The sequence below is a fragment of the Schistocerca piceifrons genome, chromosome 8 (assembly GCF_021461385.2).
Source record: "Schistocerca piceifrons isolate TAMUIC-IGC-003096 chromosome 8, iqSchPice1.1, whole genome shotgun sequence".
Lineage (NCBI taxonomy): Eukaryota > Metazoa > Arthropoda > Insecta > Orthoptera > Acrididae > Schistocerca > Schistocerca piceifrons.
In genome coordinates this window covers 368,350,019-368,370,479 of record NC_060145.1, presented here as the reverse complement: position 1 = coordinate 368,370,479, position 20,461 = coordinate 368,350,019, and positions in this window count along the sequence as shown.

Below are 20,461 nucleotides of genomic sequence, written 5' to 3'. Positions count from 1 at the left end.
AAAGTTACAGAAATTGCAATTAAAAATTAACTCATTAAATTAACTGAATACATCAAAAAATTGATTCTTTTTAACGGTTCCTTCTACTGCAAGGGTGAAGCCAAATTATTTTTTTAAATCATGAAACTAACAAATATAGTTAGGTAAACAAAACTATTAATTACTTTGGAATTAATCAACATCTGGCTTTGCTAACATGTTTTTGAGTAGAACCAATTAAATACTTTAAGAATGCTATTAGTTGTTCCTCCAAATGTTTATAACTAGTACAGGATTTATATTTGTTTATACGTCAACAATAGAATTTAAGTTACGAAACAATTACTGATTTCACCTTATAACAAAAGATACTAACTAGGAATAGTCATAATAAATTAGAAAATCAATTACATACATAAAACTACCATCTGGTGAGCAAAATGTATGAGACAGGCGAAATACCCTCAGACTTCAAGAATAATATAATAATTCCAATCCCAAAGAAAGCAGGTGTTGACAGATGTGAAAATTACCGAACTATCAGTTTAATATGTCACGGCTGCAAAATACTGACACGAATTCTTTACAGACGAATGGAAAAACTGGTAGAAGCCAGCCTCGGGGAAGATCAGTTTGGATTCTGTAGAAATATGGGAACACGTGAGGCAGCACTCACCCTACGGCTTATTTTAGAAGCTAGATTAAGAAAAGGCAAACCTATGTTTCTAGCATTTGTAGACTTAGAGAAAGCTTTTGACAATGTTGACTGGAATACTCTCTTTCAAATTCTGAAGGTGGCAGCTGTAAAATGCAGGGAGCGAAAGGCTATTTACGATTTGTACAGAAACCAGATGGCAGTTATGAGTCGAGGGACATGAAAGGGAAGCAGTGGTTGGGAAGGGAGTGAGACAGGGTTGTAGCCTCTCCCTCATGTTGCTCAATCTGTATATTGAGCAAGCAGTAAAAGAAAAATTCGGAGTAGGTATTAAAAAACATGGAGAAGAAATAAAAACTTTAAGGTTCGCCGATGACATTGTAATTCTGTCAGAGACAGCAAAGGACTTGGAAGAGCAGTTGAATGGAATGGACAGTGTCTTGAAAGGAGGATATAAGATGAACATCAACAAAAGCAAAACGAGGATAATGGAATGTAGTCGAATAAAGTCGGGTGATGCTGAAGGAATTAGATTGGGAAATGAGATACTTAAAGTAGTAAAGGAGTTTTGCTATTTGGGAAGCAAAATAACTGATGATGGTTGAAGTAGAGAGGGTATAAAATGTAGACTGGCAATGGCAAAGAAAGCGTTTCTGAAGAAGAGAAATTTGTTAACATCAAGTATGATGTAGATGTTTTCAAATGATACTTTACAAAAGAAAATCCAAGAGACTTGCCCCAATTTAATCCTTGTGCCACTGAAAACTTGAGTGAAATCATTATTAGTGTCAGTGGTGTTGAAAAGTAGCTGAAATGGTTAAAACTGAACAAAGCTTCAGGACCCAAAGAATTCCTGTCAGATTCTGTACTGAATTCCTGGCCAAGTTAGCCCCTCTTCTAGTTAGTTCCTTCAAATAAAGAACTGTGCCCAGTAGTTGGAAGAAAGCACAGGTCACACCTGTCTACAAGAAGGGTATTAGAAGTGATACACAAAAATTGCTGTCCACGATCCCTGATATCAACTTATTGTAGAATCTTAGAACATATTCTGAGCTGAAACATAATGAGGTATCTTGAACAGAAGGATCTCCTCAATCTCAACCAGCGTGGATTTCGAAAACATCAGTTGCGCAAGACCCAACTCGCACTTTTCTCACGTGAGGTGCTGAAAGCCTTGGATCCAGGTGTAATGTTTCTTGCAGCGGTCTCTCCGCGATATTTTCAGAAATTTTATAAAATATATAACTCAGTACATATCTCGAAATGTCTCTTCTTATCTTACCGATTCCTAAACTTTAATATACGATGATTATCAATGCAAAGTAGTTTCAAGCCCTATTATTCCTTTGAGCGTCCATTTACTCCATGGAATAGCTTCTCTGCTATCTATGTTTTCTCTTATGAAAAGAATGGGAGAGCTGGCGGGTTAGCCGCGAAAGGAGGAGGATGTATATGTATGTATTGTTGAGCTAGTCGCCATCTTGAAGAGATTCTGTATGAGAAGGAACTTAATACATGAACTAAACTAAAGTAAGTGTGTTCACGCATTATTTAACTGATTATTATTGACAGTGTCTGCTTACTACGCTGTGTTGCACAGGATCAGTGGGCAACGTCTGATTTACACTGGACGAACCTGCTGTTTTTGTATGCTCGAGATATCCAGTTACTTCAAATAAACAGGATAACACGGTCTTACCAGCAGATCTCCGGTCTCCCCATGTGATCACCGAAAGTTAATAATTATTACAGATGTTTTCAGGAGATCGACTGACAATTTTCGTCGCACCGAGACTTCGAAATTGCTTCACTGCCTTATGGAATTTAAGTTAAGCTCAATTTAATCAGGATAGAACAGTATTGAACTGTGTGAATGTGATAAGCCTGCTTTGTGAATGAAAATTCCCTTAATATACGCATGTCTTTTACTATCCTGATCAGTGAAGCTAAATCAGGCCGGTGTGAGAGAGGTTTTCAAATTTTAGATCCCACAAAAAATATTAAACTGGCACTTGGGTAAATGCAGTATTTCTTTATTTCCAAAAAGCATTTGACTCAGTACCACATCTACACTTATTGTCAAAAGTTTGACTGTATGGGGCACTACGTGAACTTTGTGACTGGATTGAGGACTTTTTGGTTGGGAGGAGAGTCATCGTCAGATGTAGAAGTAACTTCAAGTGTACCCCAGGCAAGTGAATTGGGACTCATGCTGTTCATGTTGTATATCAGCAACCTTGTGGACAATATTAACAGTAGCCTCAGACTTTCTGTAGATGATGCAACTATCTACAATGAGGCACATCTGAAAAGAAGCTGCATTAACATTCAATCAGATCTTGATAAGTTTTCAAAGTGGCAACTGCTTTAAATGTTCAGAAATGTAAAACTGTGCACTTCACAGAATGAAAAAAAAATAGTACCCCATGACTATAATATCAGTGAGTCACAGATGGAATCAATGAACTCGTACAAAAACCTCGATCTACCACTTTATAGGGATATGAAATGGAATGATCACATAGGCTCAGTCTTTGGTAAAGCAGGAAAGCAGGTGGTATGCTGCAGTTCATTTGTAGAATACTGGGGAAGTGCAATCAGTCTACAAAGGAGATTGGTTACAAATCACTTGGGTGACCCATTCTAGAATATTGCTCTAGTGCATGGGACCCGTACCAAATAAGACTAACGGGGGATATTAAACATATACAGAGAAGGACAGCATGAAGGTCACAGAATTGTTTGACCCATGGGAGAGTGTTAGCAAGATGATGAAGTAACTGAACTGGCAGACTCTTGAATACAGGTGTGGACTACTCTCAGAAAGCCTACTAACCAAGTTTTAAGAACAGGCTTTAAATGAAGGCTATAGGAATGCACTACAATCCCCTATGTATCACTCACATAGGGATTGTGGGAAAAAGATTAAGAATAACGGCACACACAGAAGCATTCAAACCATCATTCTTCCTGCACTCCATACATGAATAGACTGGGAAGATACCCTAATAACTGGTCCAGTGGGATGTACTGTTTCCTATACACTTCAGGGCGGTTTGTAGAGTGCAGGTGCAGGTGTAGATGTAGACTGCAATCTGGGGATGTTCATTTTTCTCAGTGTCTCCACCCTTGGGTATATCCATCATAATGCTATAAGTAGCACTGGGACTTGCTGAAAAGGAAAAATGGTGTACTCCTGCTACCCGTGTTGCCATTGTGTGCATTACTGTCAGTGCACACCACTGCTGCTATTTCCAGGGAAGCTGTAACAATTCATCAACAATATCTGTGGTGTTCCATATTTCATAACACAGCCTGTGTTGTTACTTGTCTTGCTGCAAACAAGCCTATTTTTGGACTCAAAATATGTGATATTACTGTACAAACATGCACAGCCTGAATCAACAATATGTCTGCTAGTTGTGCAAGGCCACTGAGACCCTTCAAAGTGTTGAGTATGGCCTCCCTGAATCCATCAATTCTATATTTTCATGATATTTGCGAGGTCCTGACCAGTATGAGCAGCAATCGTGGAACAATAAATATAGTCTTGAGTGTCTATGATGCTGTCACTCTCAAATTCTTACATGAGCTGGTAGACACTCATAAGAAATTTAAGAAATCTAACATTCTCTTAAAAAACAATTTCTTTAAACATTTATGAAAAGAAATGGGTCTGTAATTTTTTCTTTTCTTATGAAGTGATTTTACTTTCACAATTTTTAAGCAGTCTGGAAATATGCCAGTAGGGTAGAACAAATTTTTAAGTCAGTTGTTCAAATATTATGTGTGCATATTTTAAAAAATAAAGTCTTATTACATTATCTAATCCTGCAGACTGTTAAAGTTTGTACCTTCTGCCTGTCCTTTTATTTTTCTATATGAAGATTAGAAGTTCATCCTTTTTATTAATAAAGTTTGTGATGGAAAATATTAAAATAAGTGTTCATGAATTCTGCTTTTATTAGACTGTGTGCTAAAAAATCTTGCACAGACTGTTATTAAAAAGTAAAACATACCCATTACGCTACAAAAATGCATTACAGGACTAAAGGAAAACAGTATGAAATATTATTCAACAAGAAACAAATAACAACAGCAAAGCAAATTAAATATTGGCCAACAAATTAAATAATTCATTCCTTGCAGTTGCAGCAAACTTTCCTCCTCCTAATAAACAACCAAATAAAATGCATTAGATTTACTTCAGTGAAACTTTATGCATCACAAACAGACATCAGTTTAATAATTACAGCCATTAAGGAGGTCACAAATTTCATCAGGCCATTAAAATGTAGTAATTCAGCTGCAGAATATGAAAATCTTGTCTAACTTGGTAGGAATATCTTTAAACTATCTTTGTACAGTCAATGATAGAGAACAGATTTTCTGACAGACATAAATATTATAGAATAACTCAGATATGAGAAACTGGAAATGAGAAAACAACCTCTACTTACAGACCCATTTTACTCCTACTGACCTTTTCAAGAGATTTTGAAAGAATTATCTGGATAGAATACTGACTCATTTTTCCAAGCACAGCCTATTAGTTTGGCGTTTGTAAAGGATTTTCCACAGAACCAGAGGTTTCCGAGAGAGCATTAGGGAACAGTTGTCAAGAACAGGGGAAATACAGCAGAAGAAGAATGGGTAGCATTGAGAGATGAAACAGTGAGGGCAGCAGAGGATGAAGTAGATAAAAAGACGAGAGCTAGTAGAAATCCTTGAGTAACAGAAGAGATATAGAATTTAATTGATGAAAGGAGAAAATATAAAAATGCAATAAATGAAGCAGGGGAAAAGGAATACAAACGTCTCAAAAATGAGATCGACAGGAAGTGCAAAATGGCTAAGCAGGGATGGCTAGAAGACAAATGTAAGGGTGTAGAAACATATATCACTAGGGGTGCCTACAAAAAAATTAAAGACACCTTTGGGGAAAAGAGAAGCAGCTGTATGAATCTCAAGAGCTCAGATGGAAAACCAGTGCTAAGCAAAGAAGGGAAAGCGGAAAGTTGGAAGGAGTATATATAGGGTCTTTAAAGGAGTGATGTACTTGAAGGCAATATTATGGAAATGGAAGAGGACGTAGATGAAGATGAAATAGGAGATATGATACTATGGGAAGAATTTGACAGAACTCTGAAAGACCAAAGCCGAAACAAGGTCCTGGGAGTAGACAACATTCCATTAGAACTTCTGATAGCCTTGGGAGAGTGACCCATGACAAAACTCTTCCATCAGATGAGCAAGGTGTATGAGACAAATGAAATACATTCAGACTACAAGAAGAATACAATAATTTTAATCCCAAAGAAAGCAGGTGTTGACAGGTGTGAAAATTACCGAACTCTCAGTTTAATAAGTTACTGTTGCAAAATACTAACATGGATTCTTTACAGATGAATGGAAAAATTTGTAGAAGCCGACCTGCCTACAGGAAAATTAAAGACACCTTTGACAAAAAGAGAAGCATCTGAATGAATATCAAGAGCTCAGTTTGGATTCCACAGAAATGTAGGAACACATGAGGCAATACTGACCCTATGACTTATCTTAGATAGGTTAAGGAAAGGCAAACCTATATTTCTAGCATTTGTAAACTATGAAAAAGCTTTTGACAATGTTGGCTGCAATACTCTCTTTCAAATTCTGAAGGTGGCAGGGGTACAATACAGGGAGTGAAAGGCTATTTACAGTTTGTACAGAAACCAGATGGCTGTTATAAGAGTCAAGGGGCACACAAGAGAAGCAGACATTCAGAAGGGAGTCAGTTAAGTGTCAGGAAGTCTTTTCTGAAAGTATTTGTATGGAGTGTAGCCATGTATGAAAATGAAACATGGATGATGAACAGTGTAGACGAGAAGAGAATAGAAGCTTTCGAAATGTGGTGCTACTGAAGAATGCTGAAGATTAGGTCGGTAGATCACATAACTAATGAGAAGGTACTGAATACAATTGGGGAGAAGAGGAATTAGTGGCACAACTTGAATAGAAGAAGTGATCGATTGGTAGGTCAGGTTCTGAGGCATCAAGACATCACCAATTTAATACTGGAGGGTAAAAATCATAGAGGGAGACCAAGAGATGAATACACTAAGCAGATTCTGCAGGATGTAGGTTGCAGTAGTTATTTGGAGATGATGAGGCTTGCCCAGGATAGAGCATGGGAAGCTGCACCAAACCAGTCTCTGGGCTGAAGACCACAACAGCATCAAAGTAATAAGACATTACAAGTCAAGTCCTGGGAGACCCAACCAAGGAAAAACGTCCTACTGGTGTATTCTGTGACCTTGTCAAGGAATTTGACTGTGTGGATGACAGCAGTTTACTCAGCTCACTAAAGTATTATGGCATTAAAGACATCCCTCTTGGATGGATGCAGTCTTAGCTCCATAACAGAAAGCAAAGGTTCAAATCAACTGCCTGTGTCATGGGACAGAAACCTACCTTAGAGTGGGTGAACAAACTGTACAGAATCCCACAAGGATTAGAACTGGGGCCACTCTTGTTTTTAATCTACGTAAAAAAATCTTACAATGACTTCAGATAATATTTCAAAAACTGTAATGATTGCTAATGACACAAATATGCTAATCAATGGTCTGAACCCCACCTTACTAGTTACATCTCCATTGATAACTGAACAGGCCTATAACTGGTTAACAGAAAACAGTAATGCCTGGAAACACTCATATTACAAAAATAATATGAAAAGAGCAGGTAGCTGGATGGCACAACTCATACACACATGGCCACTGTTATCTCTAGATTCTAATACCTTAGCATCCATTAATGAAATTGGCTGTGTGTGTGTGTGTGAGAGAGAGAGGATTCTGTCCAATTTCTCTATTAAGTAGAGACTGGTAACAGGAAACTCATTGCTTCATTTGATATTAATAACAGTAACTGTAAAGCCTAAACAAAAATGATTGGATTTACAAATCCTCTGCAAAATCCCTTGGCATCTGACTTGGTAAACAAATAAAAATAAAGTCAGCAAATTGATAAACTAGTCAAGAAGTTTAGTTCAGCATATTTGTCCTTAATGGTATCTCTCACTGTATTGACCTTAAGACAAATGTGTTGAATTTTTTTATGTACACAGCCTGACGAAAAAGTGAAGTCCCCAACAGACGTCGTTGGCTGTTGATGTACCCTCATACACATAAATACCATCAGTGGGTATGTAAATGATTAGAGTTGCAATTTTCTGTGACAGGTTGAGCAGCCACCAGAGCGTGTTAGTATTGTTTGTATTTAGTATTGTTACAAGGCATGGTGGGGTGTATATAGACACACGAACAGTGTTGGGTGTTGAGTGATCACTGTGAAGGACATGGAGATGCTGCATACTTATATCAGACTGCGTTAACAACACCTGACAGGGTTTGAAATGACCCTCATGTGGGTCTCCATTTGGCTGGCTGATTGAATCATGCAGTATTCACATTTTTGCGGCATTCAGATGTGACAGTAGCCTAACATTGGATAGTATGTGAATGTGATGGCAGTGACAGTCATGGTCAAGATTCTGGTCAATGACATCTGACCATAAGAGAGTATTACTGTATTGTGCACCATGCTTTGGGGAGGCACCATGGTGTTACTGCTGGCATCATGGGTGAGGAGCCATTGGGTATGACTTCAGGTAACAGCTGATAATGATTGAGGGAACTCTGATGGCAAAACAGTATTTCACAAACATTCTGTGTTCTCATTTTATCTCTCATGCAAAAATAGTGTGCTACCTTTTTCAACAGGATGATGCTTGTCCACACATGGCATGTGCCTCTATGAACTGTATGTGTGATGTTGAGGTATTTCCAGGGCTAGCAAGACCTGCAAATGTGTCCCTGATAGAACATGTGTGGGACTAGCTCAGATGTCAACTCTATACCGATGCCAGTATCCAGGATATAAAGGACCTGTCACAATAGTTGTGAGCCAACTTGGCTCTGGAGAGGATACAACAGCTTTGTGACAACCTTCCAATCAAATTAGTGCATGCATCCAGGCCGGATGGGACACAATGTCATACAGCTAAAAGGGCTCATATTGCCAAGTTATAGACTTGATATTGTGTCGATATAACATCACACACCCTCTCAACCCATGGAGATTCATTTTGTTTCCTCCTCCACTTCTGAGTCCTTCACTTTCTCATCAGGCAGCATAGATATTTTAACTCCTTGTTGTCTTATGGATTATCTTCTGCGCTGCACCTAAAACAAATAATTACACTATTCTGTAGAAGTGAACAGTGAGAATACTATGTAAAGTAGACAACCGTACATCTTGCAGAAGATTTTTTAATGATCCTGGAATTATTAAATTCATTTTCCAGTACATTTATTCTTTAATGTCTTTCTCTGCTGGCAATGAAACTCAGTTTGAACTGAACTGTGATCTACACTGTTACAACAGAAGGAACAAAAACAATTTTCAGTCAGACATTTGGAAAGGTATTCAACAAATTCCCACCCAACACGAAGCTAGAAATTGAGAAGCCTTACTTATTAAAAAGAAAATGAAAAATGTACTATATTTCATTAAACCCTCTTTTTTTTGTAAATTATCTGAATATCAGACAATTTGTGGAGAGGCACAGTAGTTAATGAGGTATGTTTATCGTTTTCTTTTGGGACTTCCAATTTATTTCATCATATTAGATGGGAGTCTGTTCAATACCTTTCCCAGTGTTTTCTATTGTAACTGTGTAGAACACAGTTCAGTTCAGACTGACTTTTATTGTCAGGGTAAAACAGATATTAAAGAGTAATTTAAAGGTACTGGGAAGTGAATTTAAGAATTCTAAGGTCCTAGAAATGGCTTCTGCAAGATGTTGGCATACAGAGTAGAAATTCAGCTTGGACATCAACAATGTAACAACTCACTGTCAACTATTAGCACCCAGCTTTAATATTTGTATACACAAATTACAATACAGTCTAGTTTTCATCGCAAGATTACTAACAATAAGAGGAAGCTGAGTGTGTAGAATGTAAACAACCAACTTACATGATAGATTAGAATAAGATGCCAATACTGAAAAAATCCTATTGGTGTAAGTGTTAATGAATCAGATGAACATTTGAGTGAGGGTTCAAAAGTAGACAACACCAAATACGAAATTATGAGCAGGTCGATACAGTATCAGTCCGAACAACAACAATAAAGTACAAACTTAAATTCTTCAAGATCCTTCAGTATTTTTATTTAGAGAGAAAGAGGGTTTGAATGTAGACTTCCAAATTTTTTGTGCCAATGCACTTATATATATTGCAATCTGTTATGGGAGGGAATATGGATCAGCTGTCAATGAGTTATTTTCACTTCCCAGACACCTCACAGGGGTAAAAACAGGCTTTTGCATTGTGTCAGTGACTAGGCCATTTGTTTGTTTAACAATGTCTGAAGAAACAAACGCTGATGATGATCTTCCAGCTGTACTAAATTTATGAAATTTATTTGCAATTGCAGAATCTTTCTGACATTGGCTGCATTAGATATTAAGATATTACCTGTTTATGATGTGTGAAAATTAGTATCAGATTGGGACTCGCACCCAAATTTCCCGCTTGTTGTGAGCAGTTGTCTTAACAACTTTGACTATCCAAGCACACTTCCAGGACCAATGCAAACTTCCATATGTCATACTGTCTTCGATGCCGCTGCTAACTACTTTACTTGGATTCTCAGAACAAGGTTTCAAGGACACAAGCATGTGCAACATTAGTATTATGATTGTATTTTGCCTGTTGAGGCTTGTAATACTTATTTCTAACAATGTCTAAAGAAACAAACCAATGCCTGTTTCTTCAGACATTATTAAAAATAAGTATTCCGAGCCGCAATGGGCAAAATGAAGATGGAATATGTTTGTCTCCTTGAAAGCCTGTGAAGGGAAACGAAGTAAAATAGCGAGCAATTAGATTCTAGACAGTATGATATATGAAAGTTTGAGTCAGTCCTTGAAGCATGCTTGGATAACTTAAGTGGTTAAGCCAACCACTTGCAACAAGTGGGAAATCAGGGTTCGAGTCCCAGTCCAGAACAAATTTTCATCAAAACTATGAATCCAGTGAAGTGGTTTTCTAAATAAAAATATACTGCGGCAAGTCAGAGGAAAAGACAAAAATTGGTCATGAACCTGGAGTTATTTTACATTTGGTGGAAGCCAACTTGAACAAATGATACTTGCTTTGCATGGGCAACTATTGTAACTTTGTAACTCTGATAAAACTGTTCTCTACCCTAAAACACAAGGTTTAGGGGGCATTACTTAATAATTCAAAGGATTTTAAAAATCATCAGTTACTTTGTAACTGAAGAAAGGTCAGATGGCTAGGAAAAGAAATGACTATGTAGTTTGCAAGTTGAAAGACAAAAGGAAAATCCACAGGATTTATATCATATACATGATATGATGGTCAAAGGTCCTAATTGAAGCAGGAAAACTTTCTTGAAACATAAATGTAGTAGTAGTAGTAGCAGTAGTAGTAGTAGCAGTAGTAGCTTTATTCATCCGTAGATCTCTTTTTACAAGGATATAGGACATGTCAAAGTATTTACAAATTTATCTAAAAACAAAGATGCTATAACTTACCAAATGAAAGTGTTGGTATGTTGATAGGAGACAATAAAAAACACACAAACGCACACACAAATTTCAAGCTTTCGCAACCCAAGGTTGCTTCGTCAGGAAAGAGGGAAGGAGAGGGAAAGACGAAGGGCAGACGTATGTAAATTGGGGATTGGAATGACTCCTTACCCTCTCCCTTAAAACCCACATCCTTTCGTCTTTCCCTCTCCTTTCCTCTTTCCTGATGAAGCAACCTTGGGTTGCGAAAGCTTGAAATTTGTGTAGGTGTTTGTGTGTTTTGGCATTTACATATGTCTGCCTGTGTCTGTATATGTGCAGATAGATATATATCTGTGTGTGTGTGTGTGTGTGTGTGTGTGTGTGTGTGTGTGTGTGTGTGTGTGTCCTTTTTTCCCCCTAAGGTAAGTCTTTCCACTCCCGGGATTGGAATGGCTCCTTACGCTCTCCCTTAAAACCGGCATCCTTTCGTCTTTCCCTCTCCTTCCCTCTTTCCTGATGAAGCAACCTTGGGTTGCGAAAGCTTGAAATTTGTGTGTGTGTTTGTGTGTTTTTTATTGTCTCCTGTCAACATACCAATGCTTTCGTTTGGTAAGCTACAGCATCTTTGTTTTTAGATATATTTTTCCCACGTGGGATGTTTCCCTCTATTATATTCATATTTACAAATTTAGATCAATTTAAAATAAGCTAATTCGTATACACATATATTTACAGACTTCTAGTTAGAAACAATCATTAGATTTAGTCCTGGTATACAATAATTTTTTTGCAAATAACTTATTAAATAATGTAATGCCACATTGTTCACTCATATCTCACTATCAGTCACTGCACACACTATAAACACATTGTTTCATAACACTTCACTCACTACACACACACACACACACACACACACACACACACACACACACTGGTTATCTCTGGGCCAATTTCTGTACAACGACTTCACATTTGCTATCCTGAAAAACTGAGTCAGCATTCCTCCATAATGAGTGAGATGTTGAGCTCAGAAAGAGGAAGAGGTCTTAGTATTGTGGTATGCATAGTTTGGGGGTAAGTATTTCTAGAAAGGAAAAAAAACATAAAGTGAAGGTGTAATGTGAAATGTTGGATATTTTATAATCACTATTATTATTATTATTATTATTATTATTATCATTTGTATAACATTTTTTATCAAATCCCTACTCTGTCTTAGCTAAGTAATCCTTCAATGTATAAAACGTATTGCATAACAGGTACTTTTTTAGCTGCCTTTTAGCAAGAGATTACACAACAGCACATCAAATGATTTCCTATTATTCATTTCTGCGATAAAACTATCACATGACTGACAAAGCTTCTGCCACGTAGCATGGAAATATATCTATTCAATGCTTATTTGATTTTCAGTCTACAACTGGAAAGTATATTTTTAGAGAAAAATTTGTGTAGATGTAAATAATAGAGAAGATGCTAGTAACCCAGAAAAAACTAGAACAGATGGCAAGGCTCATTATTTAGAGGCCAGACTGAGAAGATTCAACAATGCCATGCAGAGTGCGAACTGGATATACTGTCCCATTTATGAACTAATATATTGCCGTTTGCAGTACACTGAATACATATTGTCTCTAACACATATTTTTTTATGAGCCTTTGTATACGGTTTAGCTACTTCATTTTCATTCTGAAAAGAAAAATTCTGTTCCATCAAATCCAATTTATGATACCTGTCTCTGGCAATGGCAACCTGTAAATCAGATATGTTTGTTATGAATCTTTACATATCTGTTTTTGTACATGTACTCACTTTGTATGAGTTAACTTGTAGTTAAAGCCAGCTGCCAGATCATCAAGAGTGAGGTAACTTGTAGATGGCTCCAAATGTGTTAAATTTAGTGTATTGGAGTTGACCTGGTGGATTCCTCTCATCCTCAGACCTGCCTAACTAGCCCCACGTTTTAAAACTTCCTCATCCATTGCTTTCCCTTCCCAGTTCTCTCATAATTTTGTAGTTGTCTTGAGAGAGGATTTTAATCTTGTTACCATTAAAGATATTGTCATCCAAAGTGGTGAATGACATCTTGTGCTTGCTTTGCAGGTGATTTTGCTATTCTTTGCTCTTCCTCTAGCCAGTGGCATTCAATTACAATTTTTGATAGTCATTGAGGGAGTGAACAGATAGTGCCATTTTTAACTCTTTTTGTAGAAAAGTCTTTCCTTTCATGTAGGATAAACTTTAGTGGCCACTACATCTAAGGCTCTTGAAAGACAAAAACATCAAGCTATTCAATTTCCAAAAGTGCCCTAGCCACATGCTGCACTGAGGCAGCTCTTAGCCTGTAACAAACGTATAGTTTAGTGAGGCCAACATACCTCAGAGTAAATATGGTAGGAAAAGTTCTAGCAGAATGTAAATAATTTAGCACTAAAGGGGACAATTTACTGGTAGTAGAAGCATTGAGTCGTTGACCAGCACACACAAAAGAGTGAGAATTTTTATAGCTTTCAGATGAATCCTTTAATGAGCTACAATTCATCAGTTCAGCTGGCACAATATGTTCAGCTGGCACAATGTAGTGACATACACACACCAGAGAAAGAGAGAGAGAGAGAGAGAGAGAGAGAGAGAGAGAGAGAGAGAGTTGGGGAGGGGGGTTAATTTTTTTTTTTTTTTTTGTGTGCCTGACAATGACTCAAGGCTTCTATAACTCACTGAGTTGTCTACTGTACTCCTAAATTATTTATACCTCACAGTAACATGAGTATACAACATCAGGATACAGAAGTTTCTAAAAACAGTTTTACAACTGCACACAGAAACAAAGTACAAGTTAGATATTCTTGACACCAAGTCAGTTGTAAAAAATCTCCATGTATCATAATTTAGATGGACCCAGTGTACACTGGTAAGACCACAGAAGGGTCTCCCTATGGTTTTCTGTGGTATTACTTGGAGCTTTCATCAAGGTTCAGCACAGAATAAATTCATGTTTTTGATGTGTTGTTACTGTAATCAAAGGACTACTGGTTCCAACGAGATATAATTGTGTCGTAAAATTCATAAGGCCTTAATTGCCTTTAAAATTACCCAGGACATGTACCTAGGAGAGATACAAGTCCAGCCTACAACAGCAGTGCAAGTTTGGGTCATCCTGATCAGAGTTAGGACACATGATTATCTTATTTTAGCTGTTATTCTACTAACAATTTTCTTCAGAATGACACTGAATGAGTGTTAAGTCACCCCACCCCCTTGTCCTATGACCTCCTCCCCATTCGTCTGCCAATCTCTTTGTTTGCTGCCCTCTGCCAACATACCCTCCCTCCCTTTTCCCGCTCCTCTCCAGTTTGCTCATTGGCATTCTAATCCCTGCACACTCTGCCAGACAGCATTCCTCTGACCCCACACCCATACACTACTATCCCTCCCCCTTCCACTCCAGAATTCTGCTGCCATCCCACGTGATAGTTGCATTCTAGCCTGAGCTACCGAAGTTGGCAGTCATGTGTGCATCAGGTGTGCTTGCTTGTGTGTATGAATGGTGTGGGTTTCTCTTCTGCAAATGAAGGCTGTGGCCAAAAGCTTTGTGTGTCTTTTAACTGTGCCTGTTTGCAACTTAAAACGTCTTCTTTATGGTGAAGTAGCAATCTATCTCTTCATATATTGCTGAATGTTAATTTTGAATGGTCAAGAGTAAATGAATGAGAATAGCAAGAGAGGTCAGTCTTAACTAAGTTATTTTAAATTTTATAAATATTATGGCTCTGACTGTAAAAATTTTCTAAATGACTTCCAAAACTACACTTGCAGCAACTGTTTCAAAAACCTATAATTTTATTCAGTTTTGTTCATCTTATGATATGTTTCAGTAAAGTCTGCAGCTGTCACATCCACAATTTAAATAATGGAAACTGCACAAGTCACTTATTTTTTGATGCTTATCATAACATGTTTCAAGAATTTGTCCTTATTTTCAAGTGTATTTGTGCATTTGTTTACATGGCTATGTTTAGTGATGTCTGTATGTGTGATTTTCTGACTCTATTGCATCTTTTTGAAGTTAGCAAGTGTTATGCATCCTCCATCATACAGAATATTACATACACGCAAATCATAGCACGTTTTGTAAACAAACAGTGTAAGTGATGATTTGTGTGATATTCTGTATAATGAAGGAGGCACAATACCTTCTAACTTAAAGAAGAAGCAAGAGAGGTATAAAATCACATGTGAACATCAAACATATTCATGTAAACAAATGCAGAAATACTCTTGAAAATGAGAATAAATTCTTGAAACACATTCTACTATGCATCAAAAAAATAAGTAACTGGTCATGGTGATCCTTCCTTGAACTAAACTTAATCCTTTTATTTTTTTAAATATACCACTTTTGTTTTAATGGACTGTAACTATTAAGGACTATATATTCCTCGTGGCTTGAAATCTTCTGATATCAATAAAAATTAGTCAAACATAAGCTCATGAAACTCCTCAGAAGACCACTTGACATCCACACCTTTCAACAGTCTTTTTATGCTAGGTGAATAAACTGCCATTTTTTCAGTCTCGAATTTTTCAAATGATGTTCTCCATTTAAATTTTTTTCCCCCGATATATAATCCTCTCTATAATAAATAACCAAAGAAGAAATATACATAACAAAAGACATAAAAATAAGAGACATTCAATCCAAAATTAAAGTCATAACAACCATAGAACCATTTAAATTAAAAAGTTCTCATTCAACAAAAATTCTATAATCAATTATTAAATAATAAAATGCCTCTTCATCTACTACACACAGATCTCAAGATATATCTTGGTCCAAGGTCTAGGTTTTTGAGGTATTGTCTGTGAATCTGAACAAGACAAGGTTCTTCCTATTTTGTATGACTAGGAAGGACTCCTCTGTGTGTCCCCATAAACAGACTTGCATTTGAAGGTGCCATGCAAGTGCCCACAAATATGCCACTAATTTGTTGTATATCTTCTCCATGAAGGTGAAAAGTTGCAGGTAAGGATACCATTTATTGTTTGTGTAAGGAGGGAATCAGTAGAGTTGCATCTGAAAGGTTACAAGGGAGTGTATGTTTGACATGTAGCAAAGTTGAGCTCCTATACTGGCTCTGGTGTAAATGATCTTTTCTTACTTGTAATTTACTTTTAGATAATTACCTTGTAGTAGCTCCACTGCCCGGTCCAGATGTTGGAGCTCATTCTACAAGAGGAGAAGAGGGTGGGGGGCAAGGTGGAGGAGTAACAACTTCACATAAAACTTGGGGTCATCTTTATTCAGATGATAGCACTTTGTAATGGCCACTGCCAAAGGCTGTAGGTGTAAACTGGTCAATAGACTTAGTGGCCGAAGAGGACAGTGCTCTGTGTAGAAAAGCCTAGGACATGGACCAAACAAGGGAAGCTATGCAAGACCAGAAGTTCAAAGATAGCAACCCAGCACTGACCTACTCCAGACGATACTAGTAATGTCCTCAGACTTCATATTGCTCAGAAGTCACAAAGGAAAAATAAACTGGATGGATACACTGGTAACAAACCTGGATCAAACAAAAAATCATTTGGTATTCCTGAAAATTTTAAATCAGGCTACATGGAATGTTGTACCCTTCTCTTGCAGAAAATTATTGCCTAGTAAATATAAAAATTATTTTACAGTCTATATTTCCCAATAGACCCTACCAATCCAAAAAGTTTTGAGACTAGATTAATAAAAAGTAGAGAATGTTCTACATCATCCCCCCTTTCCTACCCTATTTGAGAACAATGACTAAAATATTTGCTTAACCATGTGAAACTGTCAGAACCATTTTCCTTTGAGATGATGATCAGCTCACACTTCACTCTGGCTTGAATGTAAGTTATGTCACTAAAGGGTTGATCCTTCATGTGAACTTCTGCACTTTTGTGTTAGGTTAGTAATGACGACACCTTCTCGTCACCTGTGATTCATTTTTTCAGGGAATAATTGTTTGCACTTTGAATTTCTGTAAATCTCAGCAGGCATCCATGTTTTTCTTCAGGAGTAAAGGTGGGCATGGCAGACTTTGCACACAATTTTCTCTCCTTCAAAAGATACTGTAGAACATCCTTAACACTTGATTTAGAGATGTTTCACCACAGAGATTTGTAACAACAACGACGTTTACACACTACAGCCACATGCCTAATACTTGACACTGCCTGTTCCCAAGTGACTCGTTGAATGCGTATCTGTTGTTTACAGTTGTTATAGTAGAAAGCACGTAAGAAGGCAGCAGCATCATGGGTTCCGCGCAGGGAAAGACAGAATACTTTGTGGCACTATGTGCACTCCTTCTGTCCCACACACACTCCAGCTGATGCCTACCCTATTAACTGGCAACACATAGGTGAGTGCTACACCTGGCCACTTTCCTACTTCTGACTTTGCCTAGCAGAATCTATATGCTCATAAAAGTGTGTCACTTCTTGCTGTAATACTTGTGTTTGCTTTATGTTACCCATAATAGACATTAAATCATCTCAATAATCTCACCATATTTAAACTAACATAAAAATTAATGCAAAATGTCCTACATGCCCCCAATGTATGTGCTATTGGCTCAAGCATCATGTGGTATAGTGCACACAGAATACCGTGGCTGGTAGATGCGCAGATGGCAGGGCACGCATGGGGAGAGTGGTAGTAGTGGGCTCTGTGGGCAGGCGCTGCAGGTGAAATTCTGAGCACTGAAGGGGAAGTACCATTCTAAACTGAAAACTACATTTAAAAAGATCTGTCACCTCTTTTTTAGTTAGCATCTAGAAAGAACTCTGCCAAAAATGCAGCAACTTATTTTCGCCTGGTTTGCTAACCATTTATAACTTTCAGAGAAATGTCACAAGTGGGGAATTTTGAGTAAAACCTACACATTTCTCTCATTGCCATGTTAAAATTTGCTTCTTTTGCCAAAACTCAGCAGAGTTCACTCAGTTTCACCTCACTAACGTGTTGTGCAGATGCAATTGTGAGAGAATTCTGAAACAGTGTTTTATTAAGTGAGGAACCGAGGAAAAATAACCTCAGCATCTTATGAAAAAGCATATCCTTAGTACAAAATAAATGTCTGATGAGCTCACTTATGTTGTTCCAAGACCCATAGTATTTCTCGTTTCATTAGTTATTGTTGGTCCTTAAAAATTACAATATTTCATTGGAAAAGTCTGTACCAGTGGAATAGCGCGGTAGATAATGAAGTTTTTCATAAAAAAACATTCAGAAGAATACTGTCCTCTCTGTGAGCTATCATTTGCCAAAATCTCATTTCAATATCTCAAACCATTTATGAAATGTGAGGTATGTTGAGGGTATTTCACTCTGGCTTTATCGCTGGTGTGGTACGATAGCAAATAAGTGCACTACATCAGATCAGTTTTCTTGAGATTGGTGACTGACAGAGACCTCCATCCAAGTCTACAGAAAAATTCAATACGTTTGCTAAGTTTCATACGCAGCAACATATTATGTAATATGCACTAAATGCAAAATCATAGCGACCCATATTTTTCATTGTAAACTCTTTCAAATTTCGTGCAGTGTCTTACTTCCACTTGCAAGTTACAATAACTATGACAATTAACAAAATGCTGGGCACATGGTAATGAACCTGACATATAAAGCTACAACTAAAACAAAAATGAAATTTTTTAAAAAGTAGTTACTGTAAAATTGTTTAAGAAAGATTGCAGAGTGTGCGTGTCGATTCTGTCATCATTAACCAGCCAAAAGATGGCCTCCCATTCTGAGCAAACGAATAAACTCACCTAGCACTTTGGATGAAAATTGGTCACTGCGCATCAGCCACTGTATCCTGCGCCATCTGTGCGCTGCTCCTTGCCACTGTGCATCGCCCCATCATCTACCTTCATATGTGCACACCAATATAGTTAAAGTTGAAACTGTAGTTACTGTCCTTATATGCCAGTAATAAAAATCAGTCTTGGAACTTTTTTGAGGGATGGTGTCTTCTTATTCTTATTCAGACAGTAATTTATGTTTTGTTGGTTCCTATAATGTAGTTAGTTTTGACCAGGAATTTTAATTTTCTGAAGAGCATAATATTTAAAGCTTCATCATAATATATTTTCTAAAAAAAATTGTCTCATATTAATATACTACTGGAACATAGAGCTACAATGATTTGAAGTTCAGGGTGATCAATCTGTAATGCAACCAGCTGGAGATTTTTTTCCCTTTGGCAGCTGCACTGGTGAGGTCTTTGTTGTAGCACGTGTTTGATAAGCAATGCACTACAGTGTGATGAGTGAAAGTGTTTCAAGTGAAATTGCAAAACAAGTTTTATATTCTCCAAAGAGTATTCGTATATGATTCATATGTACATACGTAATCAGTGCATGCAACAAACAGATTGTTTGAAGAGGAATTTCCTAATATTACAAGTTCTTAATCAGAGTACGATTCATCCATTGATAAATAAATTTCGTGAAGTGGGATGCATTATTGACAGGCAACACTGACTATCCTGTACAGCGCTCACAGAAGAAACTCTGGATAACATAGGGCATGTTCTGGAATGGTCTCCTAGAAAAGCAGTTAGATGTCTTTCTCCTATAAAATAACTACAGTGCAAGAACTTAAAAGTGAGTGACCCTGCGAAAACCTTTTTGGACAAATCATGATTCCACCAAAGTGGGTATGTTAATTAAAAAAAATAACTAAACTGAAGTTCTGAAAAGCCTAACACAATACATAAGGCACCACTGCATGATCAAAAAATTGGAGTGTGGTGCACTATTAGAGAGAATAGTACAACCTATTTTTTCCAGGAAACTCACAAGAGTGAGAGATATGTGAAAAACATTTTGCAGCCTCTTTTTGGACAATTAACTGAGCGAGAACATGATTTCATGATCTTCCCGCAAGACCCTGCAACAATACATAAAGCCGATGTCTTATTACAGGAAATTTATGATAAGTTTCAAGGCAGTGTTATCACTAACAACATATGGCCTCCTCGTTCCCCAATTTATCCTGCGATTATCATAAAGGGGAGGCATTAAAAGAGGAAGTGTAAAAATCAAATCCACACGCTTTAGATGACATCTGTCAAGAAAGTGTTGCCATTTCTCAGAGGAAACAATAGAGTTTAATGATGAATTTTCTAAGCAGGTGTCAGAAATGCTTCAACAACAAAGGGAAGCAGTTACATCATCTCCTTTATTAATATGA